A 14,306-nucleotide genomic window follows, 5' to 3' on the forward strand; every position below is an offset into this window, starting at 1 on the left:
ATGTCTTTTGCAGCAACTTGGATGGAACTGGAGTCCATTATGCCAAGTAAAATAACTCAGGAACAGAACATCAAACCCCACATATTCTTACTTATAAGTGAGAATAATAGCTTGGGAGCTAAGATGTGGGTTTGCACAGGTATACAGAGTGGTACAATGAACAGCAAAGACTCAAAGGGGGAAGGATGGGAGAGAGGAGGGGGAAGAAAAATTACCTATTGGGTACAATGTACCCTATTTGGGTGATGGGTACACTAAAAGCCTAAACATCACCACTATCCAATTCATCCATGTAACCAAAACCAATTATACCTCTAAATCTATTGGGGAAAAAAAAAGTGTGCGTAATCTTGCCTCTAGCAAGTTGAAATATAAAAAAATGTAAAGCTTTATTTGTCCACCTATGCCACCTGGATAATGCCATGCTGTCGTCACGAGCTACACAGTATGAAAGGATGTCAGTACAACCCAGCTAATCTCAGAATGCTGTGAATCACCAATGCAAAGCACACACCTACTGATTGTGGGCTCATAGCATTAGCTTCATACTTAATACGTATAAAGACCTTAAATATTAGTTGTCTTCTTTCAACTTCGAGTGATTTGCTTCTCCTATTTTAACAGGTACCATATATCTAGAGAAAGATACATTTCATCATTTCAGTTAGCCTTATGTCTTGTTACATTTTAATTCCTGATAGTACCTACCATAATAGTTGTGGCAGGTATTGCTGGCTGCATACCAAAGATTCATCTTCTTCAGCGTAATTGCTGGGAAGCAGCTGCCCAGCTTAAACTACATTTCCCAGCCTCCCTGGCACTTGGGTGTGGCCATGAGACTAGTTCATGCCAAGGGAATGTAAACCAAAGTGATGTGCTTCACTTTCAGGCTGAGGTGCTTGGGAACTAAGTATGCCTCCTTCATAGTCTTCTTCCTCTCCCTTTTTGGCCAGGTGGGGAGAATTCTGAAGTAGTTTTGGAGGTCAGAGCCCCAGCGAAGACATAGCTTGAGCTGTTTGAGGACCAGGAACCCTGGCGTTGAATATTATGTGAATGAGAAATATGCTTCCATTGCCTTAAGTACCTGCACTCTGTTACAATAGCAGATATTACCTTAATTAATGTAGTACTGTACACATAATATTGCCCGATCTATAGTTTTTGAATGTTGGCATCTGCATTCCAGATCACTAGACTCGTGAAATTGAATTTAAATTATGGTGCCATAACTTTGTACGTATATATTTTCTGTTAATTTTTGCTTCCTCATTTCTAAAACTCAGAATAAGTTCAGGTAAGGTTTCTATCATGTTATTAATAAAATTGGAGTTGGAGTTGATTATTTTATACAATAAGTATGTGACTCATTTAATTTCACAAGCAGATGGTATGCAGTATCAGTAGATATTGTACATGATTAGGGTAGCAGATTTCTCTGGATTCTCTGTTTTTGTTTTTTCCTTTTACCAGAAGAGAATCAGCTTTGTGACAGGTTTTAGTGGTTAGTGTCCAGTGTTGGAAACCAGGGAATCTGAATTTCAACTTGCCTATACCACAAACTCCACTAAATATTGTTGTTAGTTTGCCTCTGAGATAAGAGAGGTTATAGCTACCTTCCACTAACTAATAAATTCATCTTGCAACTTCTGAATTGTACACATAGTATCATTTTACTTAATTAGGCTACCTGGATTTTGGACACCTTTTCCTTTTTGAATTGTTCCCCAAGGAGCAGACAGGGGCAGGTAGAGATGAAGTTACAATCAATCACTGTAATTATGTTTGAGAACTTCAAGTTATATTTTCTGCAGGTTTTGGATGACTTCTGCTTATTCACTGGTAGGGATGTGTTTACAAATTAATTCTAGTTTTAGCAGCTTCTCACCATATCAAATACTGCGTGGGTGGTAAATTCTAGGAAACCTGAAGAGTTTTAAAACACTGTACCATCCTAATATAGGGATGACCATAATTAGGGGAAACAGTAAGGTTTACATTAGAAACTTTATGGTTAGGACCTGGAGTTTTGATCCTTTCCTGTATAGTTCATTGATGTTCCCGAACCCTTGGTGGTCTTATGGTCTGTGGATCATGGCTTGGCCAGGGGTTAGCCAGAGTTCTTGGTGAAGCAGAGGAGGTACGTGTGGCATAGGAACAGAGCTAGCGTGCCCACTTGTCTGGGTTGGGGAGGAAGTGAAGGTGGGAGTCAGTAAAGTGGCCTTTTCCTGCGTTTAGAAAGTGGATCCAGCTGTTAGAACCGGTTTCCCCCAGCCCCAGGAACAGATAGGCAGAGTCACCAAGGCTGTAACAGACAAAGGAGTTTATTTTCTAGCTCAAGCTAGGGTCCAAGGCCCAGAGCGCCAATGCAGTGGCCTCTCCACGAGCCAGGACCCCGCCCCAGGGTGGGAACTAAGCTTTTATATTCATCAGTAGGTTACATGTAAGGGGCACACCATCCCCCCACCCCCCTTTTAGTTCATTTGCTCTTTTAAAAGTGGCTGATAGTGTTGGCTCCTGATTGGCCAGTTTCCAAGCCTGGGCCTTGGCTCCTGATTGGCCGGTTTCCAAGCCGGGGCCTTGGCTCCTGATTGGCCAGTTTCCAAGCCGGGCCTTGGCTCCTGATTGGCCGGTTTCCAAGCCGGGGGTTCGGCTCCTGATTGGCCGGTTTCCAAGCCAGGGCTTTCAGTTGTTTCTAGCGGCATTTTGGGGAGGGGGAGGGCCTGCGTGGGGAAACCGAAACTTAGGCCTATCCTAGGAGGTCCAGTCTGTCATGGAGTCACTCCTGTTTTCCTTCCTGCTCTACACAGCCTAGCTGGGTGTGCTGGCTCATGCCTGGAATCCCAGCACTTTGGGAGGCTGAGGCAGGAGGATCACTTGAAGCCAGGAGTTCGAGAGCAGCCTGGGCAACATGGTGAGATCTTGTTTGTTCCCCTCCAAAATCCATGTTAAAATTTAAAACCTAATCTAACAGCATTGGGAGCCATAGCCTTTAGGAGGTGATTGAGTCATGTCAATGAAACTAGGTGCCCTTATAAAAGGACTTGTCAGAAGGAACTTCCCCCTTTCTTACCCTTCTGCCTTCTGCCATGTTAGGACACAGCCTCCCTCCCCGCTGGAGGAGGGACAGCAGCAAGGCACTCTCTTCGAAGCAGAGAGCAGTCCTCATAGGCCAACCAAACCTTCCAATGCCTTGATCTTGGACTTCCCAGCTTCCAGAACTGTGATAAATAAATGCCTCTTCGTTATAAATTACTCAGTCTCGGGGATTTTGTTGTGGCAGCATACATAGACTAACACAGTAGAGTTGCTAGATTTAGCAAATACAAATATAATTTACCCAGTTAAATTTGAATGTCAGACACACAATGAGCAATGTTTTAATGTAAGTTTGTCCCAAAGATGCAAACATTTTTCTATATACGATATTTGGGACATACTTATACGACAACATTGTTTATTTGAAACCCACTTTTAACTAGGTGTCCTTATGCTATCTCACAACTCTATCCTGTGGGTGATGAAAAAAGAAATGTAGGTCCTTGAGCAGAAAGATTACACAATAAAATGAACTTTTGAAAGAACTCGTCCCTATTTCTTTACCTTTTCTGATACTCCAAGAGCCTCATTCTTCTCATATCTTTCTGGTCCTAGAACTAATCCATCCAACAAACATGAATGCCTACTTGGTGTGAGGAAGTGTGCCAGGTTCTGGAGATACAAAATCAAGCAAGGCTCCAACCTCACCCTCAAAAAGCACCATATTTTTCCATTGCACTTGTTATAGGAGTTTTTGAGGGGATGAATAAAGGTAAAAAGGGCTAAATTTGGTAAAAACAGATTTAAGTTTTTGTGAATGTCTGTTAGGTTACAAACTGTAGTGTTTTTTGCGTAGTTTTAACACATCTTGGGTTTTTTTTTTCCAAAAAAACAAAAAGACATAATGAATGCTGAAGAATATTTTTGAAATCGAGACATTATTAAAAATGCTTTGTAAGAGTTGGAACATTGCATTATTTTCTTTGAGTCCTCATCTTTTCTATTCTTATGAAATAGTCATTGAAATATCTCTGTGGAAATATAAACAAATAATATAATTTGGCAGAATGTGATTTACCAGTATAAATTTGTCAAATTTGGCTTTATGATTATATTCCAGGAAAGAAGAAATGCAAAACTCAATAAGGAAACAGTCTGCAACTAAATTTCAATAAATGTCCCAGAGCACGGAGCATTTGTGTCAAGGTCCTTTGCACGTCGATTTATTTTCTTTTGCAGTTTTTTAAACACACCATTCCTCAAAATTTATTCCCATGTTGTAATATCATTGGATGACTGACCAGTTACTGCATGAGTTCTAAAATTCCTAATTTTTGATTGAGTAATAGCTCTCTGATGGGGAAAAGATGACTATATGTAGCCACAGAAAAGTGGAATAGAGAATGGGAATGTACTGATGTCTTAGTCTGTTTTCTGTTGCTTATAACAGAATACTTGAAACTAGGTCATCTCTAAAGAAGAAGAATTTATTTCCTCCAGTTCTGGAAGCTGAGAAGTCCAAGATCGAGGGGCTGTTTCTGGTGAGGGCTTCTTGCTGGTGGGGACTCACTGCAGAGAGTGGCACAGGGCATCACATGGTGAGGGGGCTGAGGGTGCTAACTCAAGTCTCTCTTCTTCTTATAAAGCCACCAGTCCCATTCCCATGATAAGCCATTAAGCCATTAACCCATTACCCAATAATCCATGAATGGATGAATGGATGAATCCATTCATGAGAGCAGAACCTTCATGACCCAATTGTTGCTTAAAAACCCCACCTCTCAATACTGCCACATTGGGGGCTAAGTTTCAAATGAGTTTTGGAAGGGACAAATGTTCCAACCATAGCAACCCATCAGGGCTTGACTGCTCTCAGACCCAGTCCTCCCATCCTCGTTGCTCGGCTCTGGATCAGAGGGAATGGCCTGGCAGGCTGCATCTCCCAAGCCTCTGTGTCTTCTTGCCTTTGGCTGGTTTCAGAAGGTAGGTGAGCAGGAAGAAGAGAGAAGCCCGAAGCCTTCCCTGTGCTGCATCCATCAGCATCTCTGACCAGGCCTGTGTCTCCCTCATGGCTTCAGCTTTCACTTGGTGACCACGAGCTCTGGGCTCCACCATTCCCTTTCTTTCCCTGGTTTGGGGGTGGCAGTGGCCACCTGCTGTTCTTGTCTCACCTAGACTATTTAGCTGCTCAGATCTTTCATCTTCCATAGTATCAATTCCCTGTGTTAAATTGTTTCTGTTGCATGTACTTGGAATGGTTTCTAGTTTTCTGGTCAGACTTGATGGATATAAGGTGTACGGGAATTTTTAGGATCAAGAACTCAAGGATGCATCTTTCTCTCTCCTTGAGATCTTCTTCAGGGAATTCTAAATAAACAAATCAACAAGCGTTCCTTGTTCACTAGCACTTTCTCTGTTTCAGGGATCAGAGACTGAGAAGGGTCTAAGAATCCTAAGAATGTTTGGCCAGTAGAGCATGACTCTGTGCTTTGCCTCAAACCACGTTTTTCTTCATTTTCTCAGTGAACACTATTTATTATTTTTTTTAATGCAGAAGAGGTGCTATTATTTCTAGATTAACAATTCTTTTTTTAAATTTTATTTTACCTACACAATGTGAAGAGATGTAGATCAATTAATTCACAAAATGAACATATAAGAAAAAAGAGAATATAGAAAGGCCAAATGGAATAGAAAAAAAAAAAAAGGAGTTAATAAGGGAAAGAAAACAGAAAAGATGTTGTAGAATCAGCTACTATACCTCTACTCTTTGAGAAAGTCAATAGCATTGATTAAAAGAGGATTAAAAAAATGTGTTTTCTCAGAAATATTGCTCATAACCCTGAGGTTCATTAACGTAGCTCAGAGATTTGCATGAAATCAAAAGCCACTAGTACAAATAGCAAATGATGTTTGCAATATATGTTGAAAATATTAGTAATCACGGTCTCTCAGTGAATTCTTTGTCAATAAAGGAGAGGAAAGTACTTCACAGTGACAGCAGTGAGCTTGACAAACGGGCAGCCATGGCACGAATCTGATGGAGGTGAGGAAGCAATTGCATGGCCTTGGGTTATGTAGGTGTAAAATGCCATACTCCAAGACATGTACTTACACTTTGTGAGCTGAGGACGTTGTTATCTGACCTGTTTTGTCAAACGTTGAATTCAGATTTGCATAAATCGCAGATTTATTTGCTGCTGTACAATCCAGCATGACTATAAGGAGCAAGGGCTTTGTGGTCTAATGCTGCGTTGGTCACTTCCACACTGAGGCACCTTGGACAAGCTGTTTAATCTCTCTGGGCCTCTCTGCAAAATAGGGACAGAAATAGCGCCTCCTTCAGAATGTTGTTGCGAAGATTAAATGAGCTCGTACATGCAGAACTTATTTAGTTCCCAGTACCTGGAACTTAGTAAGGCCTCAATAATGGTTAAATGTTCTCTCTCAGAAATGATACCCGTGATTCTAGAGCTTGTGTTAAATTCAAAGCAGAGGGCCGGGTGAGGTGGCTCACGCCTGTAATCCCAACACTCTGTTAGGCCGAGGCGGGAGGACTACTTGAGTTCAGGAGTTCAAGACCAGCCTCAGCAAGAGGGAGACCCCCCCATCTCTACTAAAAATAGAAAAAATTAGCCGGGCATGGTGGCGCATGCCTGTAGTCTCTACTCGGGAGGCTGAGGCAGGAGGATCGCTTGAGCCCAGGAGTTTGAGGTTGCTGTGAGCGAGGCTGACGCCATGGCACTCTAACCTGGGCAACAGAGCGAGATTGTGTCTCAAAAAAAAAAAAAATTAAATTAAATTAAAGTAATGGGAAACACATTTTATTTTATTTTTGAGACAGAGTCTCACTTTGTTGCCCGGGCTAGAGTGCTGTGGTGTCAGCCTAGCTCACAGCAACCTCAAACTCCTGAGCTCAAGCGATCCTCCTGTCTCAGCCTCCCAAGTAGCTGGGACTACAGGCATGCGCCACCATGCCTGGCTAATTTTTTCTATATATATTTTTAGCTGTCCATATAATTTCTTTCTATTTTTAGTAGAGACAGGGTTTTGCTCTTGCTCAGGCTGGTCTCAAACTCCTGAGCTCAAACAATCCTCCCGCCTCGGCCTCCCAGACTGCTAGGATTACAGGCGTGAGCCACGGCGCCCAGCCAGGAAACACATTTTAGATAAATGCATAAGGTTATGTACCACATTAAATGTAGGAAATCATATTGGTTTATGACATGTTCTATCTTACAAGCAAAGGAGATGAAAAAAAAAAACAGTTACATTTGGGACATTTGACAAATAGTCAGCAATAGAAAAACATTTAAAAATGAAATTCCCTTCATCAGGCACATCCTGCCCATGCAGGATGAAGAGAAATGTGACTGTGTGTTACAACAGCAAAGAAAGCAGAATAGCTGGGTGTCGGGGATCTGCAGCAAAATAAAGTCACTGCGTTTAGATTGACAAGATGTTGGGAAATATTAGGCCTGAAACTGTGGTTAACATTCAGCTTATGTTCCCTTCGTTTTCTGAGAGTTTTTAGCTTACTGAAGTCAAATGACAATTTTTTTTTGCAAATGGAAAATTATGAACTGTTTAGGGAAATAAGCACATGTCCTAATTGAACTGCATCGCCTTTTCCATGAGAAGCGCAAAAGCAATTTTAAAAATAGTTTAGATAGAAAACAATTGATGGAAACTTGGTTTCTTTGTTTCTCTGTCTGTCTCTCTCTCTTTCTGGTACTTCCTTGCAATGCATGGTGGCTCCATTCTTTATATTAACAAATATCAACACAGCACTAAAGGCTGCCAGCTGCATTATTGAGGGGACATCCATTCTGTCATTATCATTGTTGAGACATCAATTTTTTTTTATTTGAATTTTTTTTTTTTTTTTTTTTTTGAGACAGAATCTCACTCTGTGGCCCGGGCTAGAGTGCCGTGGCGTCAGCCCAGTTCCCAGCAACTTCAAACTCCTGGGCTCAAGTGATCCTCCTGCCTCAGCCTCCCGAGTAGCTGGGACTATAGGCATGCACCACCATGCCCGGCTAATTTTTTGTATGTATTTTTAGTTGTCCAGATAATTTCTTTCTATTTTTTTAGTAGAGACGGGGTCTCGCTCTTGCTCAGGCTGGTCTCGAACTCCTGACCTTGAGCGATCCACCCGCCTCGGCCTCCCAGAGTGCTAGGATTACAGGCGTGAGCCTCCGCGCCCAGCCGATAAATGTATTAAGATAGAAGATTGTGTTCATAATGGGAAATATTAAAATACTTATATTCAGATTAGGTTGTTATAAAATTTTATTTTTGCCTGTTTTGGAAAACCATGGAAAGCATATGCCTGTATAAAATACAATCAACATATAATAGTTTGCTTTCTGTTGTAAGGTATAATTTGGTAAGTAACTTGGAGCTAAAGAAGAAGATATCGGACAGTTATTTTTGGCTCTGGTTTATGGAGTTTTTTTCCCAATATGTGAAGTTAGGTTTGTGAAGAAAGCTCTCGTCTCTTTAGCTTCCTGTGTAAGTAGTAAAAAAGAATTCTAGGAAGGTCCACTATGACCAAGCTATAATGACAGCTTATTCATTGGAGATCTTTGTTTTTCTTCTGCCCATAAGCATAGCCTCAGGAAGATGAAACCTTACCACAGCACATGTGTACATTTTGCTGACTTGATAAAAATTGCATAATCCAAGTTTCAATCTTAGAAATCGAGAATGATGCTGGCAAATTTCAATGAAATTGGCCAAGACTACAATTATAAAAGATCAGTATTTGAGCTCCCCAAAGTCAGTTGTTTGTCATTGTAAATACTAAAAATGCAATAATTAAAAAATTCACTTTTCAAAATCTGGTCACTAGACAGAAAATTATATTCTTCTTATAACAAATCCTTCTTTAGCTGCCTGAAAAAACTAAAGTAAAATGTCAAAATAAGTAGCCCTGTTCCATAGTAGTTTGTTTTGCATGTTAATAAGACAGTTCTACGTACTTTAGAGGTATTACAGTATTTAGAATGTTGAAGAAAGAATCTTTTCAGTCTCTTTTCATTCTTTCTAGTACCTTTCATGATAATGTACCAAGATATGTGTTATTGATTATTTGTCGGGGTATTTATTACTGATCACATGGCAATCTATCGAGACAAAGATGAGTATTGATACACTAAGTCTAATCAGGGTTACCTCCTATTAAATTTAGGAGCGCAGATTCAACACACAGCGTCTAAGCTCCTATTTTCTGCCAATGGTAAATCAGAACAACATTGACCGTCTACCTCGCTGAACTTTTCAGAAGGAATCTGAGCTCAGTCACAATCCGTCCATCTAATTGTCTTGCTTTAGTGTGAGATTCAGTGTAAAGTAGCACACCAAATGACAACTATGTATTAAACATTTTCCTTTCTTCATATCTACCTAAGATTCGCTTCCCAGGCATTCCAGAATCCTCTAGGCCCTTCAAGGCAGAAACCAAGCATCGCACAGGACATTCATTCAGTCCTGTCCGGTCACACTGGCGATCCCAGGAGCAGCTGCTGGGATATCCCCAAGTCTCCATAGTCTCCTCTTCCTCTGACATCTGCATCTGCTGCAGTTTGAGTTTTTACCTCCGCCTTGTTTCCTCAACTGCCATCTTTTTTCCTAAGTCACTTTGCTCCACTCTGGGCAATGCCTTGAATCCTTCGTTGAGCAAAATAAAAAAACCACCAGGCATTTGTATGTAGCAGACTAATACTGAAGATTTGGAGCTGTGCAGTGGAATTACAGCTTACGGACTACCAACCAAAACTTGAAAATTTAGGAATAGTCATCGTTGTCCTAACCATGGTCTCCACTGGCCATCCACCCGCCATTCCTCCCCGGCTGGCTGTCCTCAGGCATGCTGTCTCTCTGCTTCTGGTTACTGCCTTGCCCACCCCTGCCCCGCCCATCCCCTGTGACCTCCTGTATTAGTCTGTTCGGGCTGCTGTAACAAGGGACACATACTGAGTGGGTTAAACAACAGAAATTTATTTTCTCACGGTTCTGGCGCTAGAAGTCCAAGATCAAGGTGTCGGCAAGGTCTGTTACTCTTGTGGCCTTGCTCCTTGGCTTGCAAATGGCCACCTTCTCACTGGGTCCTCACATGGCCTTTTCTCTGTGTGTCCTAATATCCTCTTCTTAGAAGGACGCAGTCAGATTGGATGGGGACCACCCTCATTTAAGTGACCTCGTTGAACCTTAAGGACCTCTTTAAAGGCCCCATCTCAAAATATAGTCACATTTTGAGGTTATCACATGCTACTTCGTGATAGAACCTGAATTTGACCCGTGTCTGCCAGATTCTTACGCCCCTGCCCTTTCCCCTCTACAAGAATTGCAGATATGGGATAATTCCGCTTTTCAAACTCTTACAAAGGGTTTGGAATTCTCAAAAATCTTGGTCACATCTTCAAAGATTTGGATACTGTAAGATCTATCCATATGTTTCTGTCTCCTCTATTCTGTCTAAAATTAAAGTGTGTGTGTGTGTGTGTGTGTGTGTGTGTGTAATTATCCCTAATCTCAGGATCCCATAAAATGACTCATTAAGTTTTCGTTTTACTTTCCCAGGCTGGTTGACATCGGTTTACATCTTGGCCAGCTCCTTGGCCAGCCCTTTCTGGTTTAGGCAGGGAGACAGGTGAGTCATGCCAGTCAGGGTCACACACGCAGAAGGAGGTGGACAGCAGCCTGTGGGAAGCATCGAGGGGCAGGAGTCCTGGCTCTGAGCCAAAGGAGAGTACGTTATTGAGACACTGTTCCAGGAAGCAGCAAGCTGGTGAAAGTTCTGGAAAAGAAATGCAACGTTGACAAACCAAGAGATAGTTCAAAAGGTGAATCAAGAAGGAAACAAGATGGCTGAGGGCCAAAGGAAATAAACACAGGCGGCTTGAAAAGTGGTTCGGGAACAAAAATCCTTGATTGTGCCTAGACTGTTCTTTATGTGTGTCTTAGCGAATGCCATTAAGGCCTAGTTAAAATGTCACCAGGCCTGACATTTCTGGATTTATCTTTCTTTAACAAGAAATGTTTGAGATAGGGGTACCTAAGTCAACTGCTCCGTGGGTATTTCTTGGTTCTCCTAAATTCCTTTTTTCCTAAGTTATCATGGTGGGGAAGAGAGACACAAACATCATCAGGAGTTAATTTTTATTGATTGCTTAAGTCCTCCTAACAACACTGTGAGATAACTTTATCATTATTCCCATTGTACGGATGAGAACATGGAGGCACAGAAATGTACGTACCTTTCCTATAGTTGCAAAATGAGCAAGTGGCATGGTAAGAATTTGAACTGATGACAATGCAACGTCTTAGGAGATAAAATAATGATGCAGTAGAAGCAAATGAGGATCTAGCAAATTCTGCTTGGTTGAGGATCAGGGGGACCGTGCTGATGAGATGACATACCTCCTTGTGGGTTATCCCAGAATTTGGTGCTCATATAAATATTATCTGTGACTGTGCTCTCACATAAATATGGGTTTATCCAGAAATAACTCCATTGTAAGTCGAGAAGCATACCGAGGGCTTATTGCTTTGGAATCATAGAAAAGTCAAAAAGTTGGAAGTAAAATTGGGAACCATATGTAATCTCAACGGTTGCAATATAGAACTCTTCTTCTCTATTCTTATGCTCCGTATCTGTCTTTTTATGATTTTGAGATAAAGTTAAAATGAATAATACGTTTTTAAAAACCCATTTAATTCTCTTGGAGGCTACATATTTTTGTGATCCAAAATTCTATGAACAGGGTCAGGCATCTGTTTACTCTTTAACATCAGATGAAGCCAAGAGAGAATTTGACACCATTAATTTCATTTTTTCCCTAAAAATTTTTCAGTTGTTTTAGCTTTTTTTTTTTTAATTAACACATTTAATTGTGGGAGTGGAAATAAAATGTATGATTTTTCTATCTGATTTCTAAAGTTTCATTAACTTATAAATAAGCGAGACACTGACTTTTCATATTTAAGCATTAAAAGTCACACAGTTGCATACACCTTTATAATAATCTGCCTACATTGCACTGTAAACACAGAAAGTACACATTCACCCAGATTGATGTTTTTCTCCCAGTGGAAGTGTTTCTAGAGTACAGATTGTAATTTACTGAAATGTTTGACATCAGTTTCCTTTTTTTGTCAGTATAATATCTGGCACATGCATTTTACACAAATGTTGGTCAAGGTATGTTTCTAACAACCTCTTTTCACCTCAAAATTTGTTGCTTCTCCAAGTTTGTGAAACACAGTTATACACTTTATTTTTTCAGAGCAGAGTTATGTGGGTGGGTTTACTCACTGGTATGTGATTTGGATTTTCATCAAACCAATCAACCAAGATGAAAATGTCAACTTATTTGAGTGAACATCTGTGTTAACACACAAAAAATAACATGTTGGCATTAACATACTGATACAAACATGATATTGGACTTATTTTTATTCTTTGGTCATGAAAATGTAGTTGATTCTTGTGATTACAAAAAGAAATATGAACAGTACTAGAAAAGAGTGAAAATGATAGGGATATTCAAAGAGAAAAAAGTATTCATAATACTACCATCAGACATAACCACTGTTATGTTGGAATGTTATCTTTAAATGTTTTAATTAGTGTTATATTTTAATATACATTTTTGTTTTTGAGATGATTATGTCCACATAGTTTTATATAATACTTTTTAATTAACTTCATAATAAAATAATTTTAAAGCATTGATTTTTCATCATCTGAAATTTGAATAAAATTACTCCATTGCCTGACATTGTTACTTTGTTTTTAAATATGAGAACTTATAAAATTATGGAACTGTAATTCTCATTTTATAATCATGATAAATCTAGTATAAAGTCTTAATTTTTATAATCTTTTTATATATTTGGTAGTGTCTCAGACTTAAAATACATTATAGTTTTATTCAATCTTCCAAATTATCATGAATGGTACATAAAAATGGTAGCATTAGCTTATTTGGGGGTAGGCTGTTGGGAGGGGTAGGATAGAAAACACTACACAATGTCAGGAGACTTGAGTTTTTTTTTTAACATATTTTTAAAAAATAATTCTTGCAGCTAGCTGAGTTCTTCAATGACTCACGATCCAAGTGATCCACTGCTAAGAGCTGTAGGAGAGACTTGAGTTTTTAAAGCCTGGCTCTCCCCAAAAGCAATTCGCTCTGTGATCGTGGCCACGTGACGTTGAGTTTTAATTTCTTCAGCTGAAGATTAAGGGATAAACCTAGATCAGTGGTTCCCAAACTACAGTCTGTGGACCAGTGTTCATTTTGGACAAAGTTCTGTCCAGTCTGTGATAAAAAGAGGAAACAAGTCAGTAAGTTTTTCAGTTAACAAAATTTATTCTAGTAGATTTTTTTTCTCCCTCTTTCCCCCATTTAGATTATAGCCATCTACTTTCTTTTGGAGTGAAAATATCCTTTCATTTAGGAAGTGACGCTGATGGTAGTTCATAATTTTTTGTTTTGTCTTGTTTTTTAATGTTCCAGGCAAGAATACAAGGTTGGCAACTTTAAATTGGTTACCAAAATGTGGGGATATTTTACTATTTCACATAGTTAAAAAATCATCTGCGACCACTACCTGAGATGACGATTTCTTCTGACTCTAAAATTCAAAAGCTCTGAGGTAGGATATTAGGGACTCAGAGAGAAGTAAAATATCAACTTAGTTAGAGGGTCAGAAAGACAAGAAAATAAAAAGACAACACAAAACATATTACGAAGACAAAGAAGTTGTTTGTGTGTGTGTGATTTTTGTTTTTTTTTTGTTTTTTTTTTGTTTTTAGCGATTTTTGGTTATTAATGCTACCCAGTGTTCTGTAGACACCACAGAGGCAAGACTTCAGATTCATAAAATGCAACTTCCTGTTCTGCTGGTGAACCGTCAGCCTCCATTCCCGGTAGAAGTTAACATTTAACATGACCTTAGTTGGGCCTTCCAATTTTTCTCATGGGTAGATAAGAGAGATTTTTTAAACCAGCTCCACTGGCCTCATTTTTAAATTTTAATCCACTGGAGCAGGGTGATCAGAAAGCTAGACTCTATGGAAGGAGAGGGGGGTGTTTCCTTTTCCTTTGTATTTCAAGCAGCTTCACGTCCTTATAAATCTGGAGGGCACACAAAGCTAGGGAAATCTGGGTTTAAAATTCTGCATTGTGTCACATTAAGTAGTGAAGAAACAACCAGTAGTGCTTTGGTCGATGACTCCTCAGTGAATGTGGAGGTGAAATTAT

The sequence above is a fragment of the Eulemur rufifrons genome, chromosome 13 (assembly GCF_041146395.1).
Source record: "Eulemur rufifrons isolate Redbay chromosome 13, OSU_ERuf_1, whole genome shotgun sequence".
NCBI lineage: Eukaryota > Metazoa > Chordata > Mammalia > Primates > Lemuridae > Eulemur > Eulemur rufifrons.